Raw genomic sequence first — 17,272 nt, 5'->3', positions numbered from 1 at the left:
TGCATTTGTGATCTTTTGAGAAAAAAAGTCTGTACTTTTTAGCATCATGGCATTGAGTCTACAACACTTAGTGAAGGAGAGGTGTCTAATCCTATTATCTTTGGGCAAGTCACTTAATCTTGCTGAGATTTTTCATCACCTATAACATGATTGTAATGATGTACAGCCCTCAGGATTAAGTCAGGCCACCATGTGGACGTGCCAAAGCACACTAGTAGGGAACACAGCAAATGTCTAACGATTGCTTGTCAGGCCCGCCCTCTGTCCACCCGCACCATAGGTAGAGCCATGGGCACATCATCTCCCATGGATTGGGTTTCCTTTCTTAGGCCAGGAAAGTTGCAGTGGATGCCATAGCTATTTAAATCAACTGACCTTTCCTGCTAAGGCTCCAGGACATCTCTATCTTAGGCTGGGGATGACTAAGGTTGCTGATGACGGAGGTTGCTGGGGATGTGTTGGGAGGTGGGGCAGTGCCTTCCTCAGACCCATATGACCTACTGGCTCTCATGCTCTGCAAATTTCTCTTGATAGAGATGCCTGCCAGCCAGACTGGTAATCTCTGAAAAGATAGAAATAGCAGAGCGCATGGCTCCGATTCCCATCCTCTCCTTGGACTGAAGTCTTGTTGCCAGAGTTTTAATTTCCTTTCTCCATTGCTGCCTTGTGGCTACCTCAAGCCCTCTCCTGAGGGTATGGAGCTTTGTCAAAGCAGCAGGGTTGGACCTGCAGACTTTCTGGAGAACAAATGCCTTGATCTAGAGAAACAGACAAGGACATTTCATTTTCTTCTTAAGAGACACTGTCGGGATTCCATTGTCCTGCTGGGTCCCTTCAAGCCAAGTGACCCCACCAAGGGAAGTCATGTGATTTATCCACCCCCCCCACCTCAATTTCCATCAGATCTACTTGCTCGCATGCCCATCTTACAACCTAAAAAAAGCAGTGTGCTTGCTAACTCCAGAGAGTAAACCCATTCCTCTCATACCACCACCACCTACTAGAAAACTCTTGGAGTTAAGCTGAACATGCTCAAGGCTGAACACCTGACATGGTTTCCGCAAAGCTTTGCACAAATACCATTACGGTATGAGAAACAACTTATAGAGGTTCATTTGATCCTTCTAGCTTTTATTTATAAAAAGCTTTTATAAAGTGTTACTTTTACGTATCAACTAGGCTGAGCCATGGTGCCCAGATATTTGGTCAAACCTTATTCTGGATGTTTCTGTGAAGTATTTTTGGATGAAGTTAACATTTAAATTGGTGGACTTTGAGTAAAGTTTACCCTCATCCAATCTGATGATGGCCTTTAATGGAACAAAGACTGGCTTTCTCTGAGCAAGAAGTAATTCTGCTTTGACTCAAATTGCGACTCTTCCTGAATCTCCAACCTGCAGGCCTATGTCATCAGGTTTTGGACTCGCTAAGCCTGCATAATAGTGTGAGCCATTTCCTTAAAATAAATCTACCCCCTCTTCTCCGTTTTCCTCCTTCCCTCCCTCTCCCTGTCTCTGTCTGTCTCTCTTTCCTCTCTCTCTCTCCGTTTGTATTAAAATTTTCTCCTATGAGCAAATAAGACCCAATTAGATAGTTTTTATCAACACCTTACCAAAGTCAACACAAAGAAAGGCATGCTTTGATAAACCTGGAAAAAACACCTTAGATGTGAAAATTAAATGGTGGAACAAAAGTTGATTTTCCTAGATTTTCTAAGTGTTGAATCATGAAAATGTATTACTTTATAATAAAAACATTTAACATTCATTTCTTAATAGGGAAGCTTATTTTATGACAAAACAGAATTTTGAATTCAAAGTAAAACAAAACTAAAGAAAAAAAAAAACAGCCCTGTATTTGCTCTGCAAATCTAGCTTTAAATCAAATAGCCCAAGGCTCTCTTTCTACCAGATTCTACCTCTAAGATCTTCCATCTGAGAGTCCTGCCATTGCTCTGGTGTTCCTGATTTGGCAGTCTGCAAAGGCTACTTGCCAAGCTTGAGCTAGGCAAGCACTTGCTTGCAGCTAGTTTCCATCTGATTCTCACCGCTATGGGAGAGGTAGGTTACTCTTACATAAGAGATAAAGAAGGTGAGATTCCAGGAAGTAATGTGATTTGCTTAAGGCCACACAGCCAGTTAAGAGGCAGAGGCAAAATTTGAACCCTAGTTTCCTAACTCCATCCCCAGTGCTCTGGCCTCTGTATCATAGCTGTATTTCCCCGGATCCTAGGAGATACGGGAAAGGGCAACAACAAGAGTCTGGTTCATTCTAGATCAGCTTTTGCATTGATGTGGATGGGATGATAAAAAATGCCTATGATCAGAATTTTTCATACCACCTCCTGGGGGTCATCTTCCCCACCTCACCAAGTCTCCATGCTCTACCCTACAAGTGGTCCAAAGGAAGGCCAGTTCACCCCTTACACCCAGGAGGGGCTGTAGACCCTGATCCTCTTTGGCTTGTGCCTCAGCCCCTTTCCGGTCTCCATGGTGGCCAGGTAGGTCCTTTTTATTCTCCCTTCACCATTGTTTTCACAACGGAGAAAACCATCCTCCTTCCCTGCCCCCATCAGAGGCTGGGAGCAAGGTGGGGACTTCTGTGGACATTGAAAGGAAGGGGTAGGGTGAGGGAATGGGAGGGAAGTAGAGGGGTGGGGCACTGTGGAGGTAGCTTGGGAGAGTGGAGAAAAGGTTGCTGAGGGACGCAAGGGAATCAAAAGAAGCGGTCAAGAGGACAGAGTCTCTGGAGCAAGATTATGTGTGTTCAAATCCCAGCTCTTCTCTTGACTGTCTCTGTGTGACCTCAGCTGAATTACTTTGCCTGTCAGAATATCTATGTCTAGGGTGGATGCAAAACTTACAGGAATTAATGGATGTACAAGTGTAAAGTTCCTGCTATATGTGCTGTGTATTTGCTTTCATGATCCCCAAACCAGCTGCGTGCCTTGCATGACTCACTTCCTTTCTCTGACCTTCATTTCTTCTCATTGTTAATTAAGGGGGTTTTGGATTAGGTGATCCAGATCCCTTTCTAACTTTCAAGTTCTAGGCTTCTGACCTCTTTTCAGTCATTGGAAAATACTCTCAAGTTTCTATCCAGTGCTGGCTCGATGTAGAGTCCTTTGAATGACCATTTAAATAAAATGTCATTTCAATAAAAAGTCATCACACACAAAAGGATTACACTACCCTCCCTCACTCAGTATCTACCATGATAACTTTGTGTCTTTGGACATGACAAATGTTTTGAGTTTTAAGATTTTCTAGTTGAAGTTCAAATTCTCTGGGAGATCCTAAAAGCCAAAAAGAATGAAGGACCCTACCAGCCAAAAGGGAGAACAGGCACCCTGGGAGGTGAGTGGCAGAGGGTCATGGCTACAGCCTGCCCCAGTCTAACATCCCCACTCGCTTTGCCCCCGCGGTCCAACCAGCTACTTCCTTTGCCTAGACAGGCCTCCCTTCCTCCCTTGCACCGTGTTGTTAAGCTACTGCCATATTTGTTCCTTCATTGACAGACGTTAGGAAAGGATGGTCAACCCAGCTGCCTACACTCCCTGGCCATCTGCCTCATGTCCCCATCCTCCCTGGCCTTTCTAAGGAGCTCCACCCACTTGACTCTTTCTCAAAATGCTCCTCCCACTTAGAGTCAGTGACTGACACTCCTGTCTCTTCTTCGGCTCTTTTTCTGTCCCCCTTGGACTTTCGGACAGCCTCTAACTCTGCTGGAGCTGAGCCTTGGACAAGCCCGCCCCTTGGGGGTGGTCAGGCTCAGGGCACTGCCTTGGGGAATAGAATCCTCAGACAGTCAGCCCTCACTATTCCGTTTCCAGGGTGTGTACTTCTCTTCTTTTCCCCAAGCTCCTCCCCGCCCCCGCCCCCCCTCCACCCTTGCCTGCTTTTGAAACAAATGTTCTGGGAGCTGCCCAGGCAGGCAGGTTCAAAACAAGCAGCTGTCAGAGCCCTGCCCTTCCCTCCTGCACAACTTGCTGGTGCTATAAGTAGACTGGGATCTATAGCCCTCAACACTGGAGTCAAGTTGCAGGTGCTCAGCTCTAGCGGACTGTCCTTCTGCCCTGTGTGCTTTTTGCTGAGGGGGATCTGAGGCCCCGTGGAGCCCCTGGCTCCATTCCGCATTTCCCTGTGTCTTTGGGGACTGACGTTCTGTCTGATGGCTGGCTGTGCCTGGCACGTGCCCTGGGCCTGGTGGTCCCTGGGGAACTTGGAGCGAAGCAGCCAATCTCTTATATTTCGAAAGCCAGGTGAGGCTGAGGGATTTTGTTCTTTCAGGCATTTTGTTCTTTCTCCCAGATGAGCCTCTCTAGACCCCATGCGTTCGTTAGACTGCATTCATCAGCATGGAACCTGACTTCAGGCTTAACCTAAAAGAGGTTTATGTTTCTCACACAACAGGAAGTCAGAGGTAGGTGCCTGGGCTCTGCAACAGTTCCAGGATGTAAATAATGTAGCAAACTCCTTTTAGACGGCTTTTGCCTCTCCAGGATTATTTCTGCCTTCTAGGCAAGAAAAAGGAGCAATGGTGAAGGGCAAAAGGCCAAAGTGGCCCTTATGAGCGACACTGGCCGATTTAACAGGCTCTCCTGCAAAGAGGCTCAGCTTGCATCTCACCGGCCAGCACCCGGCTGCCCATACGTGCAGAGGGGCCTGGGAGAGTTTTAAATGAATTCTGACACCTAGCACCAAGTCAGAGTTCTCTTAGTGAAAAAGAAAGGGGAAATGAATATTGTGTAAGTGGGTAGCCCTGTCTGCCATAATGGGTACGCCCCTCCTGAGGGCCCCCGTTCAAGTTCACAAACATTTCCTGCCGTACTGCCATAGACCGCATGCAGGTTAAGAGTCTGGACTCTGGAGTCAGAAGCACATGTGTTCGAATCCCTGCTGTGTACTCACTGGCATTATAGGCTTGGTCAAGTCACTCAGCGCCTCAGTTATCACACGTGCAAAGTAGGGGTAATAATTGTTCCTACTTCTAGGGTTGTGGTCAGGATGAAATGATTTAATAAATAGATAGCCCATGGTACATAATAAGAGCTCAACAAATGTTAGCTATTGTTATTTGCTGCACAGATCATATTGAATTATATTTTAATGCATCATTTAAAAGACTGTGAGCTGCTGAGCAAGGATGCTGTCTTCTCTTCTCTGCTTTTAAGTATGAAGACAGCTATTTTCACTAAACAACTGATGCATAGATTCACTTGCTTTGTCAAAGTTAAAAATACTACAGAGAAGGCTAAAGGCAGCTTTGACGATCCCATCGCTTCACCATCCCTTTCCCCAATCCCTAGAAGTGAACACAGATCACTTTGTTTTTCCTTCAGACCTTTTCTTACACATTTCATATATGCATGTGTCCCCATGGAAAATATGGAGGGTTTTTTTTAACATTTCATTTGTACCTTATGATATGGATCATCCTTCAACTTCCTTTTTCTTTTGTTTTCAACTCAACCATGTATCTTGGCAATCTATTCTTTTATTATCTGTAGCTTTCCCAAATTGTCTTTTATTTTCCTTTGCCAAATTGCTTTGTGGTATTTCCTAATATGGATATATAATACTATAGTTTTTTTTAGCCAATCCCTATTAATGGACACATAGGTCATATCCAACTCAGGCTGTTGCAAAACAATGATGCAAAGATTATCCTATGCATACGCTTTTTTTGCACATATGGACACCATAGAATGAAATTTCTGGGCTTTAGGATGCGGGTATTTTAAACCTTTAAGATACTGCCAGGTAACTCTCACTCCCTTACAGAGATAGCTGTATCTAAGAATGTGGTTTTTTTCATCTTCAACTCCAGTCTCCCTTTGGGTCTAGCACAGCCTAAGCTCAATAAACTTTTGTTGAATTGCATGCTCCACCAAGATTTTGTGTGGAGATTACACAGGGTAAGTGATGTATTTGGAGGCCTCCTTAGACACATGACCTTAGATAATTCTTTCTGTTGAGTCTAAGATTCTCTCCTCTCTCTGTCTCTCTAATGTTACACTTTGGTTCTTTTCTACTTCTAAGAACCAGGGAGAACAAGCCTGATTCCCATTTCACATGATGTGCCCGGCCTATATCAGACTATAATTCCTGCTTCCTCACTCCACTGTGCCCATTTCAAATTTTTCAGGGTTTTTGTGAAGATAAATGAGATAATATTTGTGAAAGTAACAGGAGTTCTTTTCAAGGCTGGAATGTAAGTGTGGCAACGAAATGTCCTACATTTCTTAGAACAGATAGATTTTTATCTGATGAACTTGCATTTCCTATTCCTTAAGCTTTTGAATATGGAATAATTCACGTGGCAGAAAAATTCAAAAGTCCAAAAAAGCACACATTGAAAAGTCTTGCTCCCACCCTGATTCCCCATCTTTCCAGTTCCTGACTCCGCTATCCATGCCCCCAGGTAACCACTTTCATTAATTTCTTAGGTATTATTCTATAATTTCTTAACTACTTACATATGTAAAAATAAGAATGTTTCCCCACTGTGTCCCCTCTCATACTGTCCCTCCCTTCTTTCCATTCACGTTGTATCTTCGAGATATTTCCATCTAAGAACATAGAGTGCTTCGCAGTGATGACTTTTGACTCTTTCTATCACAGAAATTTAAAACTTGGTGTATAAAAAAAAAGAAATTTAAGATTTTATTTATTTATTTTAGAAAGAGAGAGATAGAGAGCCGGGGGGGGCGGGCGGGGAGGGAAGCAGAGAGAGAGAGAAAATCTCAAGCACACTCCATGCTGAGTGGGGAGCCCGGCTTGGGGCTGGATCTCACGACCCTGAGATCATGGCCTGAGCCGAAACAAAGAGTCCGATGCTTAACCGATTGAGCCACCCAGGTGACGCAAAACTTAGTGTATAGAAAATTTAACCTCTCATATAACCTCCACTCAGCTTCAGCAATTGGTAATTTGCCTATTTTTAAATCGATTCTTTTACTTTAAAAATTTTTGTTGTAGGATTTTAACACAAATCCCTTACAGCATGTCGTATTTCCATTTTTGTTTTTCTTTATTATTTTTACTGGATACACAGATACTCTGATATAAATATATGTACCATCATGTATTTTAGCAGCCCTCCATTGATGGATATTGAAGCTGTTTCCATAGTATAGTTTTTTTTAATAAAAGGGAACTGCTATATATGTATGGATACAGACTGCTTAAGAATTTCATATGAACAAATTCACTAATCAGAAAAAGAAATCCTCGGGGCACCTGGGTGGCTCAGTCATTAAGTGTCTGCCTTCGGCTCAGGTCATGGTCCCAGGATCCTGGGATCGAGCCCCACATTGCGCTCCCTGCTCGGTGGGAAGCCTGCTTCTCCCTCTCCTACTCCCCCTGCTTGTGTTCCCTCTCTCGCTGTGTCTTTCTGTCAAATAAATAAATAAAATCTTTAAAAAAAGAAAAGAAAAGAGAAAGAAATCCTTGATCACTCAGTTTGGAGTTCATAAAATATAATCACTGAAGGACCCGAGCTGCAGCTGTGGAGGCTCCGATCTGGGAAGCTAGGAGCAGCCCTTTTCCTATTGCTTCTCTCAAAATGCTTTAAGAGCTTTGGTTTTAAGTACCTGTTTATATTAATATTCTCCTCACATTATCATGATTAAGAAAGCTATGAATTTCCTGAATCCCATATTCTGTTTTTTCTTTGCAAGGCCTTTCTCGGCTTACCCAGATTTGGCCCAGAGTTTCTCAATCTCAGCACCATTGACATATTGGGCTGGATAATCTTTTACTTTGTGGCGCTGTCCTGCGCATTGCAGGATACTTAGCAGCACGCCTGGTCCCCATCTATTAGATCTCAGTAGTACTCTGCTCCCCCAGTTCCATTGTGACAATCAAAAACATCTCCAGACATTGCCAAATGTCCCCTGGGGAGCAGTCTCCCCACCTTGACAACTATGGCTTCGGACTCAGGGCAGAAGGAGGAAAAATGGACAAGAAGGCCAATAGCAGACATAGAAACACCTCATGGTCTACTAGTTAATATCTAAAGAAGAGCAATTGGACTGAATTATGACTCGGTTTCATTTTCTATTCCAGAGCCAATTGCTTATCTGTTTATTTAACCAAGAAGCTGACTAATTTAAACAAGGTTTGGGAATAGAAGTAGAAGCAGAAGGCTAATGAATGAATTTGTTAATCCCTCTTTCCAGACTGTGACCTTGATTGATAATATTTCTCAGCAGTGACACATCTCAAGTACTGTTTATCTTTTTACCTCTGATAAGTCATATTTTGTGCATTTATTTTGTGATTCAATGCCTTGTTTTCCATTAAGTGTCTCATAGTTAACTCGATGAAGTTGAAACATTTTTTTTTTTTAAATATGTGATGTGCATTTGTATCCAAGTCTTGATTAATTTCTGCATCAAAAGCTCTGTTTCAATCTCAGGTCTCTGTGGTTCTCAGAATGTGTATTCAGTTTTACACTTGGCCACTGACTTCATATGAGAAAGTGGAAGAGGAGTATGAAGGAGTCTCCTTCATTCTCCTTTTTGAGAAACAACTTGTCTTCTTTGCAAGGGAAGAATGGAACTGAATTTTCTCAGCCTAGAATGTAAACGTGCTGTCAGATGCCTAGAAATCCTGGCCAGGTATGAAGGATCAGTTCCCTTGCCTACTCTTCTGTGAGGTTCTTGCACCTGCTAAGCAAAATGGTTTGTCTCATCCTCTCTGCTCTGACAGTATTTTAAAACTGCCTGAGATCATGGCAAAGTGGGGACACATGTTCCCCTTTAACTTGGACCCTTCATTTGGTTGTGAGCACCTGAAGAGCATGAACTCATTTATATAAATCCCTGTAACCCTCAATATCCATTATCTTATTTGGCACAACTAGTTGTCAAATAAACCTCAGTTTGGTTTGAATTGGTTAAATAATTGAACCTTTTCTTCTCAAAAGTTCTGACTGCTTGACAAATATTTATTGGTTACTCCTTTTGGAGTTTATGCCTTTGGAATATTTCCTCTATGCCTGAGATAAGCATTGCTGTGTTGCATTCAGTCATCATCATCCTCATCCTCAACATCATCATCATCATCACTGTTAATAAATGCCTCTTAGGGACGCCTGGGGGGCTCAGTCAGTTAAGCGTCTGCCTTCGGCTCAGGTCCTGATCCTGGGGTCCTGGGATCGAGCCCCACATCAGGTTCCCTGCTCAGCAGGACACCCGCTTCTCCCTCTCCCTCTGCTGCTCCCCCTACTTATGCTCTCTCGTGATTTCTCTTTCTCTATCAAATCTTAAAAAAATTATAAAATAAATGCCTCTTACATGCCGGACATTTTACACATAATCCCATCTGAAATTTTGCAATTGCATTGCAAAGTAGGCATTCTTATACCCACTTTTCTGATGAATTAGAAAACTAAAGCTCAGAGAGGTTGACAAACTTACCCAAGATCACCCAACTCATAAATGGGTAAGCTAAAATACAATTTGGATCTTTGACTGCTAAATGCCTGCTCATTCCACTGTGTCATTTCACTATGGGATAGAAGAGAGTGTCTGGCGAAGCCCCAATGTGGAGCAAAAGCTTTGGTTGAAGACATTCTTATTTTCCTTCCTTACAGGACATTCAGAACCTTGGTGATCCCTCTGATTTCTCCTCCACAGGCGTGTCCTTTATCTGTTAGGGTTGGAAAGACATGGGTCACCTGCACAGAGGCTTAGTTTATTTTCAGTAATGTAGGGATCCACAGGAAGGGTCATCTGGGGTACTGAGAACCCTCCAGCATGCTGATCTCATTTCCTCCTGTCCTGTAGGTCATAGCGCCAGCATTGTGCAAGAAGAAGTATGGCAGCATGGAAGGCAACATCTGAGGCAAAGCCGGCAAGAGAAGTTGAGGTGGGGCAGACCCTGAGAACATCAAAGCCCTATTGAGGCCTTTCTATGCCCACTGCTTGGTGACCTCTTGAGCAATTTTTTTTTTTTTTCGTTTTCCCACTCCTTTGCTCCTTTGGATAGGAGGACTATGTCACTTATTATCCAAACAAAGATGATTTTGAAAAAAGAGCACTGTTAATAATACACAGGGATATTAGAACTCTCCTGGGGACACCAGGATGCCTGGTCTCCCTATCTGGAAATCCTATTTCCATAACATTTCAGAAACCCAGAGGTGAGTGTCCTTGTCACCTTTAAACACAGAGAACACATCTGTTCGGGCTGGCTAGAAAACCCCATAAGGCAGTCAAAACAGATGGGGCCTTTTCCGAGTTGCATGACCTTGCATAAGCCACTCCACCACACTGAACTCAGTGTTCTTATGTATATAATGGGCATGATGGTGTTTATCTTAAGGGGGTTACATGGAATAAGTAAGATGTCATATGTACTATGTCTGGTACCCAGGAGTGTCTTTCTCAGACGGGTTGGGGCCCCTGGTGGCTGGTGGGGGCAGGGGGACCACTGAACATTTGGTCCAAGTTCAAGGGGAGCTTTGGAAAACTTGAGAGATGATCTGAATTTCAGGTTCCTGTGCTTTGAGGGTTCTTGGCTCATTCTCAGTAGATGGAAGTGGAGCTCACTCATTTTTACTGGTTAAGAACTATGCATCCACTAACTGGGAATGAGGAGGGAACAGAAGAAGAGAAGAAAGCACTTCAAGAACTGCTCCAGCTGCCCTGGAGACAAGGCAGGGAAGGCTCAGGGGAGGCGTGGACACAGTCCACCTGTGTCAACGTGGAGAGAGTATGGAAGCTAATCTTGGTTGCTGTGTTGGCAGTTTCCAGCAGAATAAAAAAAGAACTAAAGGAAAGAGTTGAGATCCTAAGCGTGGGCTGGAAAAGGCCTCAGTTTTGACCTCTTACCTGTTTTCTTGGGCCTGGCAATAGGCTTGCAATCTCCTGATTGGGCAATGATCCTTCAGGCATCCAAGGTCCGGGAGCATTTTCCAAGACTAATTAGAGTTTCAGAGAGACAGTCTGCGCAGAGCTTCCCTGTTAACATGGCCTCCACCTTAGGCTTCCTTGTTCTTAGGGAAGGAGAGGAGTGCGGGTAGCCGGCTAGCCTGAGACCTACCAGTTTGCTTAGAAAGTAAGACCGGTGAGCCCCATGCTTGCGTGGGTCAGTCCTGACTTTGTTAGTTATGCTGGAACAGCTAGAAGATGGGCCATGTGATGTCTGTTCCTTGAGACTAAGTGGAGAACACCAAGTAAATAACAGTCAGGAATTCCAGGGAAAGGGGCAAGGACACAGGTGACTCGGGTTACAGGCTTTCAGAACAGCCCGGCACGCAGCTGGGCCTGGCCTGGTGCCCAGGGGCAGGCAGACTGTCACGCGTTCCCTTCATCTTCCCTACTTTTGAGCCCCTCTGCAAAGGGCTGGTGTTGTCCCTCTTTTTCTGCCCTCCAGCCTTCTCTGCTCTTCCAGTGGGATGAGGAGCAAATGTGCTGAAATGCTAGAAGGCACATGGCTGGGGTGCTATTTCTGGCTTGAGCTGAACTCAGAAGTCCTAGAAAGAATGTTTCCGACACCTCTCGCCTTCTGATAATTCATGAGGCTCAAGGACAAACTCTGCCTGGCTGTGCTCGGTACTCATTCAATCGGCTTGCAGACCGTGGCACTCAGAGGTACCAGGGCAGGAGGGCGATGGAGGTGGTGACCTGGACCCTACGTTGCTCCCCGGCGGCAACTCTGGCTCAGAGCAAGCCGAACCCCTGGCTGCTTCATTTATTTATTCATCCATGCATTTATTAAGCAGCTACATCTGCTGCCAAACGTTGTTCTGAGCACTCGATTAGACATAAAAGAGCAAAACAGACTTGACATTCCTGCTTTCATGGATTTTATATTCTAGCAAAGGGAAGATAGATAATACATAGTAACATAATAAAATAATGAAATGTTTAATGTTAGAAGATGTGAAACACTCTGGAAAGAAGAAAGAGTGGAGCGGAGGAAAGGGGATGGGGAGTGCCCGTGAGGAGGCTGCAGTAAGACTGGATGTCATGGAGAAAGAGATTTCAAAGACTTGAAGGAAGTGGTTAAGTTAGTTCCTATCTGAGGAAGAGTGATCGAGGTAGAGGAAACTGCTAGAGCAAAGGCAGAAGATGGGAAGATGCGTGGCATGTTCAAGAACAGCAAGGATGCTAGTGGAGCTGGAGCAGAGAGCTCAGACAGGAGAAGAGCATGAGAAAGGGTCTGGGAAGTGAGTAAGGGAGAGGCCTTGATCCTACAGCGCCTCATAAGCCATCGTAAAGACTTCGGCTTTTACTTTGAGTGAAATGAAAAGTCATTTCTGGACTTTTTAAAAAAGATTTTATTTATTTGAGAGAGAGAGAGAGGATGCACATGAATGGAGGGGAGGAGCTTAGGGGGAAGGAGAGGGAAAGAATCCCAAGCAAACTCCACGATGTGGGGCTCCATCTCACAACCCATGAGATCATGACCCATGAGATGATGACCTGAGCCAAAATGAAGAGTCTGAAGCTTAACAAATTAAGCCACCCAGAAGCCCCATTTCTGGACTTTTGAGAAGTGGCGTGATCTGACAGTTTTCAGAAGGAGCACTCTGGAAAGATGGTGGCCGCAGGGGCAGTATTGTATTTGGACATTTCTGAATCCCCACATCACAACTGACAGAGAGACTGGGATGAAAACTAAAAACCCTTGGGCAATATTTCCCTCAGAATTAGGTGACAAGGTATTCTCACAAACCCTAAAATAGAAGGCAGCAGAAACCAGTCACCCAAAGCCACAACACCCGCATTGTATCGGCATCTCCGCAGAGGGAAGGGACGGGACCTGAAGACAGGAGAGCCACAAAATAGTGAACCGTTATTCACTGGAAGGCGCGGGAGGCCAGTCTGAGAAGAGCATTCCACTGGTGGAGGAATGTGGGGCCCTGAAGCACGCCAGCCCCCTTCCTGAGCACGGTCCTACCTGAGGAGAAGCTGCTGGGGGTGGATTCAAAACAGAACAAAAGAGGACAAAAGGAACGTGGGAGGAGGAGCTCCAGAGCAAAGTGGTGGAGGAGAACAGAACCAGGAGATCTGAGGGAGCAGGCTGCCACTGTTTCTTTTGTTTCATTTTGTTCGTTTTCTGGTACTACACGGAAACAATGGAGGAGGAAGCTCTGTGAAATGACATCAAGTCTCCTTCTAGCAGTGCTAGAAAATTTAGTCCACGTAACAGTGAGCAACAAAAAGTGTCAAATTTAAATCCATGCAAAATCATGGATGAAATCATGCCAAAATGTATGCTCAAAAAAAAAAAATCAAAAATAGAATATGTTTTCTCAAAGTGAAATAGAACACTAAGAAAATGTCTTATATCAGAATGAGGTATGTTCAGAAATGAGGTGACAAAACTCAAGAGAGGATTGGAAATAAAAGGAAAAATAACCAAAGCATTATCAAATTAGAAGGCCCACAGAAGCAAATGAACATACAAAGTAACACCTTAACAGAAATAGAAAGTAAAAAGACACATACTTTTTTCTTTTATTTTTTTTCATTTTATTTTATGTATTTATTTTTTCATCATGATAAATGCACTCTTTAACCCCCATCCCCTATTTCATCCCCCCACCCACCTCCCCCCTGGTAACTACCAGTTTGTTCTCTGTAGTTAAGAGTCGGCTTCTTGGTTTGTCTCTCTCCTTTTTCTTTCCTTTTCTCATTTGTTTTGTTTCTTAAATTCCACATATGAGTGAAATGATATGGTATTTGTCTTCCTCTGACTGACTTATTTCACTTAGCACAATACACTCTAGCTCCATCCATGTCATTGCAAATGGCAAGATTTCATTTTTTTTTGTGGCTGAATAATATTCCATTATATATTATATTATACCATATCTTCTTTCTCTATTCATCTGTCGATGGACACTTGGGTTGCTTCCATAGTTTGGTTATTGTAAATAATTCTTCTATAAACATAGAGGTGCATGCATCCCCTTACATTAGTGTTTTTGTATTTTTTGGATAAATACCCAGTAGTGCAACTTCTGGAACGTAGAGTAGTTGTATAACTTTTTGAGGAAACTCCATATTGTTTTCCAGAGTGGCTGCACCAGTTTGCATTCCCACCAACAGTACATGAGGGCTCCCCTTTCTCCACATCCTCACCTCCCCTGTTGTTTCTTGTGTTTTTGATTTTAGCCATTCTGAAAAAAGGTACAACATCTTAAGTATTATGGGCACGAGCTGTGATGAGCACTGGGTGTTATACTTAACTAATGTATCATTGAACACTACATCAAAAACTAATTATGTACTATACAGTGGCTAACTGAACGTAATAATAAAGAAAAGAAATGAAGAAGACAAGGATTTGAGAAAACACTACAAGTATTTCAGATTGGCAAAAAGATCCGATGTAAAGTTAATGAGAGTTCCGAAGAAGAAAACCAAAACAAGGAAACAGAATGAAACTCAATATTATGACTTAAGAAAACCTACCCAAATTGTAAAAGAGAAAGAAAAATATTTGAAACAACATATTGGAAGAGCATATAATGTGAGGGAGAATAAACACATGCTAGTAAATTTTTAGGTTTAAAAAAATGAAAAGTGTTTTGGGCACTTCTGTAAAAAGAGCATGTTACTTATAAGGGAAAGAAAATTAGTTTATCATCAGATTTTTAAAAAATTTTATTTATTTGAGAGAGCAAGAATGAGAGAGAGAGAGAGAGAGCACATGAGAGGGGGGAGGGTCAGAGGGAGAAGCAGAATCCCCGCCGAGCAGGGAGCCCGATGCGGGACTCGATCCCGGGACTCCAGGATCATGACCTGAGCTGAAGGCAGTTGCTTAACCAACTGAGCCACCCAGGCGCTGTATCATCAGATTTTTGACAGCAGTGATTTATTCCAGAAGCAAATGGAATGCCGTGTTTAAGGTACTCAAGGAAAGAAAATATGAGCTAAAGATTTTTTCTTTTTTTTTGAACTAAAGATTTTAAGTCTAGCAAAACTTACCTTAGAGTAGAAAGGACCCTGACACATGTATCAACATTGTAAGACTCAAGGAATATTGTTCCCATGAGTCCTTCTCAAGGAATTTTCTGAAAAATGTACTTTCTTTTTTTATTATTACTTTTTAATTTTATTTTTTTATGTTATGTTAGTCACCATACAACACATCATTAGTTTTTGATGTGGTGATCCACGATTCACTGTTTTCGTATAACACCCAGTGCTCCATGCACTATATGCCCTCCTTAATACTCATCACCGGGCTAACCCATCCCCCCACCCACCTCCCCTCTAAAACCCTCAGTTTGTTTCTCAGAGTCCATAGTCTCTCATGGTTCATCTCTCCCTCTGATTCCCCCCCCTTCATTTTTCCCTTCCTTCTCCTAATGTCCTCCATGTTATTCCTTATATTCCACAAATAAGTGAAACCATATGATAATTGACTTTCTCTGCTTGACTTATTTCGCTTAGCATAATCTCCTCCAGTCCCATCCATGTTGATGCAAAAGTTGGGTATTCATCCTTTCTGATGGCTGAGTAATATTCCATTGTATATATGGACCACATCTTCTTTATCCATTCATCTGTTAAAGGGCATCTCGGCTCTTTCCACAGTTTGGCTATTGCGGACATTGCTGCTATGAACTTTGGGGTACATATGGCCCTTCTTTTCATTACATCTGTGTCTTTGGAGTAAATACCCAGGAGTGCAATTCCTGGGTCATAAGGTAGCTCTATTTTTAATTTTTTGAAGCACCTCCACACTCTTTTCCAAAGTGGCTGTACCAACTTGCATTCCCACCAACAGTGTAAGAGGGTTCCGCTTTCTCCACAACCTCTCCAACATTTGTTGTTTCTTGCCCTGTCAATTTTTGCCATTCTAACTGGTGTAAGGTTGTATCTCAATGTGGTTTTGATTTGAATTTCCCTGATGGCTAATGATGATGAACATTTTTTCATGTGTTTGTTAGCCATTTGTATGTCATCTTCAGAGAAGTGTCTGTTCATGTCTTATGCCCATTTTTTGACTTGATTATTTGTTTTTTGGGTGTTGAGTTTGAGAAGTTCTTTATAGATCTTGGATACCAGCCCTTTATCTGTAGTGTCATTTGCAAATATCTTCTCCCATTCTGGGGGTTGCCTCTTTGTTTTGTTGACTGTTTCCTTTGCTGTGCAGAAGCTTTTTATCTTGATGAAGTCCCCAAAGTTCATTTTTGCTTTTGTTTCACTAGCCTTTGGAGATGTATCTTGAAAGATGTTGCTGTGACCGATGTCAAAGAGGTTATTGCCTATGTTCTCCTCTAGGATTTTGGTGGATTCCTGTCTCACATGGAGGTCTTTCATCCATTTTGAGTTTATCTTTGTGAATGGTGTTAGAGAATGGTCGAGTTTCATTCTTCTGCATGTGGCTGTCCAATTTTCCCAGCACCATTTATTGAATAAAAATGTACTTTAGACAACAGCATGACTTGAGAATAATCAGCCTAAGAACTGTTAGTATTAAATATGTAGTTACCTGTAGAATTAGATTAAATGAGAGTTAAAAGACATAGGCCATAGTATATATAATAGCTATATGTTCTGACAATGTAGATTTAGTATAACCATTTTTTAAAAAGTGGGAGAATAAGAATAATATGACCAAAATTTTAAAATTGTTTTAGTAATCAAAACTGGTGGTGGTAGTATTGGTATTCTGAGACTGTTGTATTTATAACATAAGAAAAAGCAAGTAAATTTTTGTAGGATATTCTGTTTTCCCTAAGTCCTTGAGAAATAGGACTCTCAGAATTTGAACTGGAAATATCATTATGCATTCATGAGAATTTTACCTTCATTTTATCTTCACATATGTTTATCCCCCCCCCAAGTTCTGTCTACTAAAATGTTAAAGAAACACTCCAGATCTGGGCCACAAAATAGCCAAGATGAGCCAAGAAACTTTTTTCATACCAGGGAGTGAAAAAGTTATCAAAGGCTATGTTTTAGCTTCCTAGGGTTACCATAACATAGTATGACAAATTGGAATGCTTAAAACAATAGAGATTTATTCTCTCACAGTTCTGGAGGCTAGAAATTTGAAATCAAGATGTCAACAAGATTGGTTCTTTAGGGAAGCTCTGTGGGAGGATCTGTTCCATGCCTTTCTTCTACCTTCTGGTCATTGCTGGCAATTCTTGGCTGGTAGATGCATTACTCCAATCTCTGCCTCTACATGACGTATTTCCTGTGTGTCTGTGTGTCCAAATGTCCCCCTTCTTATAAAGGCACCAGTCCTATTGAATTGAAGGCCTACCCTAATTCAATGACTTCATCTTAATTTGA

The 17,272-nt window shown here is 42.6% G+C and overlaps 1 long non-coding RNA gene across 3 annotated transcripts in view; it reads left to right on the top strand.

Moving 5' to 3' along the window:
* LOC135364720 (uncharacterized) overlaps positions 1 to 17,272 on the top strand; it is a 44,986-nt gene that overhangs the window by 5,503 nt on the left and 22,211 nt on the right. For 2 of the 3 annotated variants that reach the window (XR_010412296.1, XR_010412297.1), the window contains exons 1-2: positions 6,769 to 8,623; positions 9,794 to 9,875. This is a non-coding gene — a long non-coding RNA (uncharacterized LOC135364720). Of the gene's footprint in view, positions 1 to 6,768; positions 8,624 to 9,793; positions 9,876 to 17,272 lie in introns of those variants that run through there. The other variant, XR_010412298.1, reaches the window with a different exon arrangement.

The sequence above is a fragment of the Mirounga angustirostris genome, unplaced genomic scaffold, assembly GCF_029215605.1.
Source record: "Mirounga angustirostris isolate CCGP_5_RB_7025 unplaced genomic scaffold, mMirAng1.0.hap1 SCAF_6, whole genome shotgun sequence".
NCBI classification, from domain to species: Eukaryota; Metazoa; Chordata; class Mammalia; order Carnivora; family Phocidae; genus Mirounga; species Mirounga angustirostris.
Note: the sequence above shows the minus strand (reverse complement) of the source record. Positions and strands in the feature narration are given on the sequence as shown.